Consider the following 12,669-nt stretch of genomic DNA (forward strand, 5'->3'; position numbering starts at 1 on the left):
AAAACACAGCACTCCCACAAAGCACAGGCCAGATCCTGTTCCTCTCTCCGACTGATCAGGACAAAAGCCCATGAGTGGAAAAAACAGCTATTGATATCCATACCTACAACATGGATCCGCCCAGGTCTGGCCTTAGACAGGCAGGTCCACTGAGTCGCTCAGCCCTGGATCCCCTGGTCTCCCCAGTCTCTGGTTTCTGGGCATGTGAACCCCAGAGACCCACAGCCCCACTCCAGCTGTGGTCCTGGAGGTCCCCTCGCACCTACGCACTCAATCACACCAGGAAGTGGCCTTAGACACTCAGACTATGCAGTAATGGCCCCTCGAGCCCTGGTCTCCCAGCAGTCTCACTGTCGGGGAGCGGTGAGGGTCAGCTGCTCCCACAGGAATGGAGAGCCAAAGGCAGTAACCCAGCTGGCAGGGCAGGGGCCTCACCAGCCAGCGCCCACCCCCCAGTACCCGAGCGAGGCAAATACGGGCAGGCGCGGGGATGCTGTGCAGGTTCAAGCAAGGATCCAGACCATCAGGAAAGTGTGTGGTGATGTGGCATGTCCACAGTCAAGCCGAGAAGTCAATCCTCAGGTGTGTTGAGGGTGATCAGTGTCAGACACAGTCCAGTGATCGTGGGGCAAATCTATTGTGACGAGGCAGGTCCAAGGCCTGGCTTGGAAATCACTCTGCAGGTCAGAGTGCAGATTCTCAGGGTCCATGGCCAGGCACGGACATGGCTGCGGCTGTGCTGGAGACCAGTCCTCCTACACTGTCGCTCAGGCAGGGACTGAAGGTCCAGGGCTGGTCTTCAGTGATGCCCTGGCACCATGGGCAGAGGGTATGGGTGGAGGCTGCGGGTGAGGCTGGTCAGGGCCATTAAGGCCTGTTAGGCACTGATTCCCCAAGACACACCCATGCAAAAGGGTCTCTCTGCTAACAGGTCCAGCACAATGTGCACACTCGCTCTCTCCAGCTGCGAGCACCCTCAGCTCACATGCCCCAGTGACCGCTGGCCCCTTCACCAGTGGCTGGCACTTGGACCTCCTTAGACACACAGGCACACAGTGTAGAGAGTTTCCTCAGCCTGGACAACAGCTGGAAAAGGGATTTAAGAAGAAGACAGGACCGGCTGCAGTTATCAGGCCCAGGGCATGGCTAGAGAAGCTTGCTGACCAGGCACCTGGTCAGAAGCTCTCTGCCCCTTGCATCCCTTTTCCCCCTCTGCTTCTCCGCATTGGTTCCTCCCCAAACCAGCTTGATCCCTCCCTTTCACAGCCTTTGGGCCTCCTCCGAAACATCCCACATTAAGGCTCATTCAGTTTCAGGATGTTCTTCCTGGAATCCCATAATGCATCCCCTACACCTGCAGGCAGTTACCCCCAGCAAGAGGGTCTGCAAGGTGGTCCAGGGAGACCATGTGGTGGGTGTCACACCAGGACAGTGGGTTGAGGAGCCAGGTTCAGGCGCTCTCTCGGACCTGATGAAGTTACAGGGGGTTCCTCAGCCTGTCATTGTTCCTCTGCTCCTCTGTGTTTGTGGAGATTAGCCATTAAAGCTGCATTGCAGATTTAAGAGTCTGGTGATAACCCAGACTCCGGTTTGTATTTCTGTGTACCTGTTTTGCTGACATTTCATCACCTCACTAAGAGTCTCCTGTGTCCTCCACTTTAGTCACCTGTTACAGGCAAAGGTATCCTCAAATCATTTTCATGACTTGACTTAAGCTCCCATGTGAAGCATTCCCTTGCTCGAGAGCTACTTCCAGAATTTCCTTTCCAGGGATTTGAAGCCTTCTCAGATCCAAAGTGCACTTCCCCATGGCAACTTTCGGGGTGTTTGTTCTGGTGCCAGCATTGCCTGGGAGTGTAACTGGTTCTCTGTCCCTAGAGCAACCTCTGTTATCTGTAACAATCAGCCACGGTATTTCCTATGATATCCCTCAAGTGCCACTAAGAACACTTTGGTGGCTGCGGAGAGACTATTGCTTTTTTCAGGATTCTACTGGTGCATTAGTAGTCGGTGATTAGCTGATACACTCAGTTTTGAATCTGGATGAGAAATTTGCAGCAACTTCCACATTTACTGAACCGCGGTTAAGAGCAGAAATTCTGGGGGTTAATCTTGGCTGCCAACATGATGTTCCTGTTCTCTCCTCCTGGGTGCTCCCTGCAGCTACTACTGCCCTGTTCTTTGAGAACTCTAGGATAAAGAGCAAAAATAGAGTCCTGTACTCCAGGAATCTCGGTGAATGTCCTGCTTTTTGCTTTGCTCATCTTCTTTTTTTTTTTTTTTTTTAACATTTCCTGGGCCAGGAGTAAGCATGTTAACAGAGAGCAAAGTAGGCCATGACCTACATTTACAAGTCTAGGTTTCCTTCTTCTATTAAATCCTGCACTGATTTCCTCATCTTCATGAGACTGAAAGATACAAACTTGTGAAAATCAGTAAAACTAGATGGCTGGATTCCAGGGATCCGGACTTGCTTTCTGCAGAGTAGAACTGTAGGCTAATCTTTTGTGCATACGCAGAGCCTTGATGAAGTTCCTCTGTAGGCACCGAGTGTGCACCTGTCAGATTTTCTGCATGCTTGTGCCTGATCCTTCTTGTCTCTTTTAATTAGGAAAAGCCGAGGAGGAAAGAACGAGAAAGAAACTGAAAAATCTGGGGGTGAAACTGTGAAATTGTGGACAGTGAAGAGGGCAGTGGAGGTTAGTTCTGGCTTTCAGTTTTCTTTACTGGCTTCTGACCCAAAGCCTTACCTTAAACAGTGGAAACGAGCTGAACTGCTGGATATTTTTATCTCTTCACATTTGTCTATCGCCACAGAGCTTACAGACCACAGTCATGGACTCCAGGGCCCTGCTCGTAAGCTCAGGACAGAGAGTCAGCAGAAGAAATCAGTGCCTTTCCCAAATGCTTACAACCTAGCAGAACAGAAAAGGCAACAGCTGGCTGTTGGCAGGTGGGCATACAAGGCAATGGATAGTCCTACTCTGAATGATAAGCCCTGCTCTCACTATAGCAGTAGCCTGACATGGGTTTTGAGGAGCCCAGCAAGAATTGTCAGGAGGTAATCTGAATGTAAACATCTCGGTGGAAGACTTTCCAGGTACTTTACAGAAGCTACTGGCATAAACTTGTCCTGCATGCATTTGGGTATGTTTTTTCTCATTGGGGAATGTTCCAGTTGGGAACTTGCCTGTTGTTGCTCATGTCATCTGGGGCAGAGCTCAGCCTTGTAACTAGATTACAAGACTTATTACCACGCTAGAGTAAGAAAAAAATTCCTTGACCCATTTTCTCAGAATAACAAGGAATAACTTTAAGAAATAACTGCTTTCCCAGCAGCTGACTCTTGTCTAAGCAAGGGGAGGGTGTTTTGTCCATTGTTATCACTGAGGCTAGTGACAAATCGGTATGCGTGCTCCTCCGTGCTGATTTCTGATTGCTGGAATGTGTCTTGCCCATATTGTTCTTGAGGTTTTGCAGGTTGTCAGGGCTAGCGTGTCCTTGGCATGATGACAAGAGTAAAACCCATAGGTGCCTGTATGGTGCATTTTGGATTTGATATACTTTCCAATAGTATTTGAACAGTTGCATGTTGGTCTGCGTAGTGTAATTATCGTGTCGTCAGAAGAAAGCTAAGACTGAGAAGCGGAAAATGGCAAAGATTCTTGAATGCCCTAAGAGCTTAGACCAAGGAAAACTGTTGAATGCTGTCAAGCTCCGTTGGAAAGTAGGTTATATGCGCAATTCCTGGGAAGGGCTGATTTCTTGTGTACAAGCAGGATATAATTTCAGGAAGGAAAAGCATATAAACACCCACGCTACTTTTCTTTAAATTTCTTGCTGTCATTCTGCAAGTCAAGTTCCCTGGTTTTGCTAGATGCAGGTCTCTGCACACGCTGTATTTCTTTGTCACTTGGCCTACTCCTTGCTGTTTTCCTTTTTTTAGATACACTGGTCTGTGTCTAAAGGGTATCAGAGGTCTACTGCAGATGTAATGCTAACATTTGCAGAGTGTGACTTCCACAGGTCTACTCTCTCTAATTCAGCTTCTTTTCCTACTCGGAGTCTGCGCTGGGTAATACCATTTCCATTTCACTGCACTACTTTTACCAAAGAGTTACCGACTGAGTTTTACTGTTTCCATATCAAACTTCCCGGCTTTCAGTTAAAGCTCTCCACACAGAGTTAAAACAATGGCCTGGGTATCCCTCAAAGAACAGTACCCAAACCAGCTTCCTCGCTCTCTCTGGGGTGACTTTTAGTCCTCCTGAAAAAGCAGGCGTGTGTGTAGTCCACTTGACTTGGGCATTGATAAAAGACACTTGAAACGTCCCTGTGGTCCAAAAAGAGATGGGTGAAACACCTCGCATGTTCTGCCTCACGGCTAACCTGATTTATCTTAAAGGCGCTGGTAACACTCTTCTGAATTCTTTGCTTTCAGACAAAGTAAGATATTGTGTGCACGCTGGTCTTCTGCAGTCACACAAACGTGCACGTTTAGAAGTGCCCAGTCATGAAGCCTTTGCTGCAAAAGACCTAATCGGTAAGTGTATGGCCAACGATCGTTCTTCTTTATCAGTCGTAGTGTCAGTCACAACTCCCCAAAATGCTTTAAAGGATTTTCAGATGGGTGGTAATTACAGAATCCTTGTAGTATGGTAACTGTGACAGTCTGAAGGTACAAAGGAAGCCAGATCTTTTCCTTGGGAGACAGAATACCTTTCAAGAGCTAGTGATTTCAAAAACTGCAACGCCTGAGGTCAGGGATGACAGGATTCAGGAAGTATTGGCTGAGATTCTGTACCTGAAATCCTTTTGTTCTGCACTTGAAGCCACAAGCCGCTTCTCAAAATCTTCATCAGACTATTTAATCGTCAAGGATAGCCAAGGATTTTGGAAACCGGGTAGGTAATTTAGTTAGACTTAGCAGAAGAGTCTGTTTAGAAGCTTTCCAGTATTCTTAGTCTCTTCTGTTCCACGATTCAGAAAGGGTTCATGAAAACTTTTTCATTCGACTCAGAGGTGGAACTCAGTTCTTGTTTCTATGCCAAATTCAGAGCAGCTCATCTGTCCTTAGGGTCAATAAAGAAGCTGGAACCAACTGTTAGCTTACAGGCAGAACTGGGTATGCCGCTCGGTCAGTACTTCCGCGTTATGTAGGGCATCAGATAATCTCTATTGTCACTTGGTTTTTTACGCCATCTATTTTGTAGCCTGCCAGGATGTTAAAGAAGACTGAGAACTTATGTCCAGGCACGCCTTTCCACTGGCAGGCTGCTAGACCCAGCTGGTGCTGCCTTTGAATAGATCTGCATCTGCTTTCCAAGCTCCATGCACCACTGCCTGCTCTACCTGTGGCAAAGAGGCACACTGTGAGGAAAACCAAGGCAGAGACACAGAGGAGTCATAGTTCAACATTTCCCCTTCCCAAGGAAGACTGAATTTTGCTCTCACAAGGGAAAACAGGTAATGCTTTTTGAAATCACGTGCCTGAGGAATAAAACGGACTGGAAAGTTCATAGCTCTCACAGGACATTCTGAGAGAGAGCTCCCTTGAGTCTTGGCAGGACTTAGTGTGTTCTTAACCTTGTTTTTGTTGTTGCCTTTCCAATGCTTTCAGATGGAAAGATGAACTCTACAACAGTACTTCCCCATCCTCCTCCTCTAATGATGAGGAACATTTTCAGAGGCATAGGAAGCAGAGCCCTAACAGAGCTTCCAGAAGGTGAGTGTCACTAGAGAACAGGGGAGGGAGGAAATTACTGAAGACGAGGAGCAGCTGCCTGACTGTGAAGTGTTCCCCTCCCTGCTCTCCTATGGAATCTAAATGGGGGCAGTGTTTAATCCCCTGGCATAAGATTTAATCTGTTGGCACTGATGGCTTTAAGTGGGCTCTCTTTTAGAACGGATTCTTCAAGCGCAGTTAGATTTCTTTGGAGGGGTTAGGAGCAAACTCTAAAGAGTCTAATGTAAAATCCCACGGTGCCTCTGCTCTACAGTAGGTTATTCAGAAAGAATAACAGAAAACATATAGAGACAATGATGGGAGTTTCTTTACCTTTCTTTGACACGTGGCTTGTGTGGAATTCATCTTGAGGAACACTTTGATGATGTGGGTGGTCTCTTTGACCAAATTTCAGCTTTTAGAAGAGAAATGGTCATTCTTCCATTGCCTTATCCAGAAGTCCTGTGACAGATTCAAAGTGTGACATCCAAGGCAATGGAGGCTGTGTTAGAACTACAAATGCTGACTCAGCTGTTTGCAGGAGAAGAGACCTGAGGAATCAATACATTTGTGTGCTTGCAAAACTTCTGTCAGGACTGAGCTGTTATAGGAGTAGAAAAAACTAGTTTCTTAAGAATGGATAAAATGCCAAACGTATGTGGATTCCAAATACAAACAATGCCTTGTCAGGGTTGAAGGCTTAGTGTCTGCTGTAATAAAAAAGGGGAGCATACTCCCTAAAACCAGTCTTCTGGTTTAAAAAGGTGGGCTTGGGGAGGTTGTTGTCTGTGTGTTCTCTGTACATGCCAGCCTGAGTGGTTTCTAAGCAGGCCAGGTATATCTAGTGGGAGTCACTTGTACTTTGTTGCTTGAAAGACCTTTATGGGAGTGCTATCTGTAGATTTAACGATTAGCTGTATGCATCCTGGGTCAGCAAAACTCAACCCACAGTAGGCTGAACTACGACTTTAAGTTCTTTGGTTTCAACAACGTAAACATTGCTGAAAGCAATGAAACAAAAACCTTCACAGGATTTGCTGCTTTGAAATTCTCTTCTAGAAAACAGCAGGCTAGCTTTTCTAGTTGAGATTTAAGTGGTTATCTGGACATGCAGAAAACCTTTTTCTTGCTGCCAGCTGTAGACTTTCTCTTCAGCTATTGTGAAAAATGTGGGGAGACCAAATCCAGGAACTGACATCCTTTTAGGAAGGAATGGCAGGCTTTCCTGTCAAGTCCTCCTGCCTGTCCATCTGGAGACAGATCAGATACATGGGTGAGGACTGACTAGTGGGCTGCGTTTAGTGAGCTGCTGAAGACATGAAGTGGAAATGGGAGGAGGCAGATGGACTGCGTGGAAGCAGCACTAGTTTGGGGAGAAGCGGCAAGGTTTCAGATAGCAGGACAGCATTAGTCACACTATTTGAAGGAGCTGCAAGAAAGGCTTCAGGTAGAGGCTCAAAGGTGTCAGGGTTTGAGGCAGTGCTACTTGGGCTGGAGGGCTTTGAACTCTTTGAGGAGGCCAATGTTACCTCTTATATCCCAAATCCGTTTCTTTCTCATCCTCTCTGAAAAAATAAGGCAGGAACTTGGCACCCTGGCTCCTGGACATCAGAGAGCGACGTGGCTTCTCCGATCCTGACGAAAGGGAGGACTGTTTCCAGGGCCAGCACTGACCCCTGACCTGGGGCATAGCCTTGAACTACTCGAGCCGTCTGTGAGAAGATGGACCTGCCAGGAACTGTTGACACACTGGAATTTCAGTATTCAGCCTTAGAAGGAGTTTACCAGCAGTATCCAAGTTATGCACTTTCAAAGCATTTGATGGAAACAGTATCCAGTTAGGAATTTTGTTTCCATAGTCAGGAAAACATCATCAGCTGCAGAGTAACTTGTTTCATCTTGTAAACCCCTTCCTTTAATGCCAACTCTCAGCAGGCTAGAAAGTGAAGGCTGTATGTCGACGGAAGCGTGCTGACGGAAATCAAAGTAGTTGTCTTCCTAAAGTCACTGAAACACAAGACGGAATTTAGCTTCCTAATTTGTAAAGCTTTGGCCTATATGAAGAAAGAGCTGACACTGTAGTCAAGGCATGGAAACGCTCAATCGATTTCTCTTCTGAAAACTGTAACCACTACACTTGGCAGTGGCAAACTGTTGGGAGGTAGGCTTTTAGTGCACACATCCTGACTGCCTTGTACGTGACACGCCTGCATACGCTTAAGTCAGGCTATAAATAGCCATCTCAAAGTCCCTGGAGTGATTCTCCTAGGGAAATTTGTAGATCTGCCTAATAAGCCTCTGTGTGGGGGAACGTGGGCAAGGCTGGCTCCAAGGCAATCTCTTGACTCAGAAAACAGTTTAGACACAAGTTGTCAGGATTGTTTTCTGCCTAAGCAAACCATACGAGATTCCGGTAGGGTGCCCTAGTGACAACAGCATCCGGTTCCTTGGGACAGCACAGCACTCAGGTGCTTCAAGGGCACAGAAATGAAAATGAAAGTGGGAAAGGCAAATGACATGAAACTCAATATTTTATCTACGTAGCCATACGCCTGGAGTTGCAAGCAACACAACTGGTGCATGTGCTGCACTGCTCTGCAACAATGTTGTAAGTGGAGCTTTCAATGAGACTCCCATATCCTCCCAGCATACATGGGCATGGGGAGTATAAAGGACAGTTGGTGCCTTCCTCTGGGCTTCCCAGATGCTGGTGACAAGGAAGTTGGTATGAGAACCTGGAGGCATGTAGAATAGGCTGCTGTGGAGCTCATAACTATGGATCTCTGCAAACTAACACATGGGAGCACATGTAAACAGGATGTCAGCTGAAAACTGTGCAGCAACCACACAGCACTAAGTGTTAGAACACACCTACCAAGACAAACCCGTTGCTTAACACGAAAGTATAATTTCTGCTTTGATTACATTCAAGACCTAGCTGCACAAAGAGAAACAGACCTTAACCTCTGCCTGACTTCAGAGTTCCTGAGATGCAAGGTCACTCCTCAGGAGCCTCACAGCTCGATTCGGCTCGGGGTGTGCTTGAGAAAAGAAGCCGAGCCCTTCAGCAAGGGGGATGAGCCTGGGTGCACTGCTACACCCCCGGGACTGCCGAGTTTTCAGTTCAGGGTGGGCTTGTGCCCAAGTCAGCCTGGAGCACAAGCAGCACAACGCACTCAGACAAGGTGAGGGCAGGCACTGTCAAAGCAGCCTGGCTATGAATCGCAGTTTCAAAGTTAATTCTAGAGGAGGTGACCAGCCTTCAAGCTCTCTGAAGAGCTCCCCAGCTCACAGCCTGCTCCCTCCTTTCCAGAGGCTCCTTTGGACCACGTTCCTTGCTCAGGCAGACCACAAGCCATTGCCTCCACATGATACCTCAAGCACATAAGCAGACCAGCCTCTACCTCATGAACAAAGCAGCAAGCACTCTTTCACGGGATGCATTTCTCTCTGCATCTGATCACATCCTCAAGACTCCGACAGTCCTGGTCCCCAGGTGGAAAGTGCTAGCAGTAGCTAGACATTCTTGGGAGATGACCACAGAAGCAGCCCTCACATCAGGCAACTAGAGATAATCCTCTTATGTGACAGAGGAGCATCCAGCCACGTTACAGGTCTGTCCGCACTTTCACAGCTCTCAGCTGCTTCTCCTAAAGGTCCAGATGCTGCCAAACAACAGCATAGACTGCCTGCCTAAAAGTAAAAAGGAACAAAACATCACTAAGCCTATTGGTGCTTTATCCGTCTCCTTAAGACAAAGAGACGGCTGTAGACAGAGAAGGGTTCTGAGAGTTGAAATGCTTTATAGCACCTGCAATGCAGCATGACAGGCTGTCGGACTGGTTATGTTTGGAAAATGTACCCAGCTAAAGGAAATGTTCATATTAATCGACAAGTGTACTATAACTGTTCCTCTCAAGTTAAATGAAAGAAAAGAAACGCCTTTCTTGCCGCAAAGAAACTTTGGTTCATTACCCCATTATAACAAAAGGAGGCCAGAAAAAGTGCACGACCTACAGTCAGGCTGATGCAGGGCCATCTCCTGGGAGCTACAGAGTCTTCTGAGGCGATGAAACCCACGGTCTGAATCCCACTGAGGTCAGCAGGAGTTCTTGCCATGCACAGAGCATGGCAGCAGCATCTTCCAGCTCCCTGAACTGCCAGCAACATCCTTTCAGCATCTTTCATCCAGCAACTTTCAATTTGGAGCGGAAAACATGGTCATGCGCAACATCCTTAGTTGAGGTCATTCAATCCAAAAGAAAACGTGGGTATTAAGGCAGAAATAACAGGCAGCACATTAAAACCAGGCCACCTCCTTAACCACCAATCCCACCTTCCTCACCTGAGTCAATTAATCCTATGAGAGTAAAGAATCACCAAATGGCCAAGGTTGGAAGGACCTCGGGAGATCATCCAGTGCAACCCCCCTGCTCAAGCAGGGTCCTCTAGAGCACATGGCCCAGGATCGCGTCCAGGTGGGTTTTGAATATCTCCAGGGAAGGAGACTGCACAACATCTCTGGGCAACCTGTGCCAGTGCACTGTCACCCTTCCCAGTCCAGAAGTTTTTCCTCCTGTTCAGATGGAACTTCCTGTGGTTCAGCTTGTGCCTGTTGCCTCTTGTCCTGTTGCTGGGCACCACGGTGAAGAGTCTGGCCCCGTCCTCTCAACACCCTCCCTTCACATACTTGTACACATTGAGGAGATCCCCTCTCAGTCTTCTCTTCTCCAGACTCTACAGGCCAGCTCTCTCAGCCTTTCTTCAGAGGAGAGATGCTCCAGGCAGCCCCTCATCATCTTTGTAGCCCTCCGCTGGACTCTCTCCAGCAGCGCCATGGCTCTCTTGTCCTGCGGAGCCCAGAATTGGACACAGTGCCCCAGGTGAGGCCTCACCAGGGCTGAGGAGAGGGCGAGGATCACCTCCCTCCACCTGCTGGCAACACTCAATGCACCCACCCCAGGATCCCACTGGCCTTCTTGGCCACAAGGGCACACTGCTGCCTCATGCTTCACTTGGTGTCCACCAGCGCTCCCAGCTCCTTCTCTCCAGACATCCTTTCCAGCAGGTCAACCCCCAGCCTGTCCTGGCCCATTAGAGTTCTTCCTCCCTAGGTGCAGCACCCTGCACTTGCCCTTGTTAAACTTCAGGAGGTTCCTCTCTGCCCAGCTCTCCAGCCTGTCTACATCCAGCTGAATGGCAGCACAGCCTTCTGCTGTGTCAGCCACTCCTCCCACTTTAGTCTCATCAGCAAACTTGCTGAGAGTGCACTCTGTCCCTTCCTCCAGGTCATTGAGGAATACATTGGACAAGACTGGACCCAGGACTGTCCCCTGGGGGACACCGCTAACTACAGGCCTCCAACTAGACTCTGCTCCACGGACCACAACCCTCGGAGCTCGGCCATCCAGCCAGTTCTCAACCCACCTCACTGGCCACTCAGCCAAACCACACTTCCTGAGTTTACCTGGGAGGATGGGATGAGAGGCAGTGTCCAAAGCCTTGCTGAAGTCCAGGCAGACAACACCCACTGCTCTGCCCTCATCTCCCCAGCCACTCATCCCCTCCGAGAAGGCTATCAGGTTGGTCCAGCATGGTGTCCCTTTGGTGAGTCCATGCTGACTACTCCTGATCACCTTCTTGTCCTCCACATGCTTAGTGAGGACCTCCAGGAAGAGCTGTTCCATCACCTTTCCAGGGATGGAGGGGAGGCTGACAGGCTTGTAGTTTCCTGCCTCCTCCTTCTTGCTCTTTTGGAAGACTGGGGTGACACTGGCTTTCTTCCAGGCCTCAGGCACCTCTCCTGATCTCCAGGACCTTTCCAAGATGATGGAGAGTGGCCTAGCAATAACATCCGCCAGCTCCCTCTGCCTCATGGGTGCATCCCATCAGGGCCTGTGGATGTCAGGTTTGCCCAAATGATCTCTAACTCGATCCTCCTCGACCAAGGGAGAGTCTTCCTTTCTCCAGACTTTCCCTCTTGTCCCCAGGCTCTGGAATTCCCCAGGGCTGGCCTTAGCAGTAAAGACTGAAGCAAAGAAGGCAATCAGCAACTCTGCCTTCTCTGTATCCCTATATTGCTCCCAAGTGGCCTGTCCCCTTTGCCACATTCTGTAGACTGCCTTCTTCTGTTGGAGTTTTGCCAGGAGTTCCTTGCTCAGCCAGGCAGCTCTCCTGCCCCCTTTGCTGGACTTCTTACTCAGAGGCATGCACTGCTCTTGAGCCTGGAGGAAGTGATAGCCTGGAGGAAGTGATACTTGACTATTAACCAGCTCTCCTGGACCTGCCTTCCTTCTAGGACCCTACCCCATGAGATTCCTCCAAGTAGGTCCCTCAAGAGGCCAAAGTTAGCTCTCCTCAAGTCCAGGGTTGTGGTCTTACTTATTGCCCTGATCCCTCCTCACAGCATCCTGAACTCCACCATCTCCTGGGCACTGCAGCCAAGGCTGCCCCCAACCTTCACATTTCCAACCAGACCTTCTTTGTTTGTTAGGACAAGGTCTAGCAGCACACCTCTCCTTGTTAGCGTCTCCACCACCTGGGTCAAGAAGTTATCCTCAGTGCTCTGCAGGAACCTCCTTGACTGTTTGTGCCTAGCTGTGCTCTCTTCCCAGCAGATGTCAGGGTGGTTGAAATCTCCCAGGAGAACCAAGGCCTGTGATCGTGAGGCTACTTCCAGCTGTCTGTAGAAGGCCTCATCAACTTCCTCTTCCTGATCAGGTGGCCTGCAGTAAACCCCCACCACCGTGTCACCCATGCTAGCCTGCCCTTTAAGCCTGACCCATAAGCTCTCAACTTGCTCTTCAGCCACCTCCAGGCAGAGCTCCACACATTCTAGTTGCTCCCTCACATGAGGAGCAACTCCACCACCTCACCTTCCTGGCCTGTCTTTCCTAAAAAGCACAGAGCCATCCATGACAGCATTCCAGTCATGTGAGCTATCC

At 48.9% G+C, this 12,669-nt stretch overlaps 1 long non-coding RNA gene across 1 annotated transcript; it reads left to right on the forward strand.

Annotated features, from left to right (window-relative positions):
* The first annotated feature begins 3,375 nt into the window (after window positions 1-3,375).
* Window positions 3,376-8,544, forward strand: LOC138062570 (uncharacterized). The gene is made up of 4 exons (XR_011136521.1): window positions 3,376-4,543; window positions 5,214-5,466; window positions 5,621-5,725; window positions 7,304-8,544. It is a non-coding gene; the product is annotated as an uncharacterized lncRNA (long non-coding RNA).
* Window positions 8,545-12,669: the final 4,125 nt, after the last annotated feature.

The sequence above is a fragment of the Struthio camelus genome, chromosome 28 (genome assembly GCF_040807025.1).
Source record: "Struthio camelus isolate bStrCam1 chromosome 28, bStrCam1.hap1, whole genome shotgun sequence".
Taxonomy (NCBI): Eukaryota; Metazoa; Chordata; class Aves; order Struthioniformes; family Struthionidae; genus Struthio; species Struthio camelus.